The 1889-nt window shown below is 32.7% G+C and overlaps 1 protein-coding gene across 1 annotated transcript in view; it reads left to right on the plus strand.

Moving 5' to 3' along the window:
- LOC106867563 (acetylcholine receptor subunit alpha-like) overlaps nucleotides 1–1889 on the plus strand; it is a 154439-nt gene that overhangs the window by 143948 nt on the left and 8602 nt on the right. The gene's annotated exons all lie outside the window — the stretch shown is intronic.

Consider the following 1889-nt stretch of genomic DNA (forward strand, 5'->3'; position numbering starts at 1 on the left):
TATATATATATATATACATATAGATACATAATCATAACATTCCACTACAACATTCTACAGAGTACAAGGACCAATTAATAAAACCAAACAAAAGAAATTCAATAAATAATGTTATTAGAAATTGAGAATACGGTATTGAAAATTTTAGAATGCGTTACTATTAATATACTTTGAATAGTATATAATTTACATATAACTATGGTGAAATATTTGTATGCACCTGATGTTATACATGTGCACACATGGATGCTTATGGGAACGAATATTTACAGTATATTATTTCATGCAGCGAACGTAATAGCAAATAAATCATGCAAAGCATAGCTATACATACATACATACGTACATACATGCATACATACATATATACATACATACATGCATACATACGTACGTACATACGTGTGTGTGTGTAGGAAAATTCGTTTTGGTGGTTGAAAATTCATCTGGGTCTTAAAACTTGTAACATATATCAAAGTACCAAACTGGTTTTGACATTTTTTTTTGTTTTCTATGCTAAAAAGAAAAATAATTAGGAGAGGCAAACAGGAAAATTGGGAAAAGCAAGCTTAAAAGATGAAATGTTCATACAAATTCCAATAGACAATACGTTTCAAAGAGATAGATTGTAATACAAGTCTAAATGTTCGATTAATTTCATAGCAGTCATACATGATGGAGGCTCAGTATGATTGAGGTATAGTAACAATTAGATACGATTAAGGTTTTAAAAGAGGAAGACAAAAAGAAATGAAAGAAAGAGTTAGGTGTTTTTATTAAATTAATGTTGTGGTTCATCGGGGAGGATTCTTCGTCGTTGGTTTTGTTAATGAGAGTTTGAACCTTTTAAAGCTAAAATTTCTTTGTATTTATAGGAGTTAAAGGCAAACTTTCAGGTTATGAATGGTTGTAAATTTGTTTTTGTCCGTCTACTATTTTGGCTGGCTGCCTGTCTGAATACGTCACATGTTTTTTGGATGTTCTCGTCACATATTTTGGTTGAGTAGAAATCCAACGTGTTGGTTGGTAGACTTCCTGTTGATGTCATTTGTTTGTCGTCTGTTTTGATCACTTATTTTTGACCAGTACTCTCATTGGTCGATTTTATACATACGTCATTTGTTTTTGTCAAATGTCTTCGTAACTTGTTTTTGGCTGACGATCGTGCACCGTTCCAGTGGGCTGATTTCCCTAAGAAGCCACCAGTTTAGATCAATCCATCGTATAATTGTTTTTTGTTGAGGGTCCAGAAAAATTCTAACTGGTTAAGCATAAGGTCTCGCCTGCAACTACTGTCTGAGAATCTGTAAGGCATCATTGTACATCAGCATGGAGTTTGGGTTTCCAATCCCGGAGACAGGTAGGTCTCGTAAACTTTTGATTCATGTTTGTTACTACTAGCCGTTTTGGCTTCAATAAATTGAGTTTTTTTCATTCTGGTGTGTTGTTATAGGGAAAAAACAAATAAATATTGAGCTGACAAAAGCACGTTTTCCCGATTTTCCCTTCTGTTTTAGATCTCGCCTAAACTTTTTCCCATTGGCATTGAAAAACAAAGAATTGCCTAAATTGGTTTGGTGTTTTAATAAGTCTGTCACAAAATTTAAAAACTACAACACGTTTTAAGACTCGGTTGCATTATCACCCTCACCCAATACCAACTATCCTATATTCATTCCTACATGGGACTAAAATTCGTTTTTCCATATATATGTATATACACATAGGCAGCTTGATAGAGTGCCAAACTAGCAAATATATATGGTAGATACGGATATCCATACCCATATATTTCTCACATACATGTATGATTATATATATATATATATATATGTATATACATATATATGCACATATATATATGTGTGTGTGTGTGTGTGTGTGTGTGT

This window comes from Octopus bimaculoides, chromosome 12, assembly GCF_001194135.2.
Source record: "Octopus bimaculoides isolate UCB-OBI-ISO-001 chromosome 12, ASM119413v2, whole genome shotgun sequence".
Lineage (NCBI taxonomy): Eukaryota > Metazoa > Mollusca > Cephalopoda > Octopoda > Octopodidae > Octopus > Octopus bimaculoides.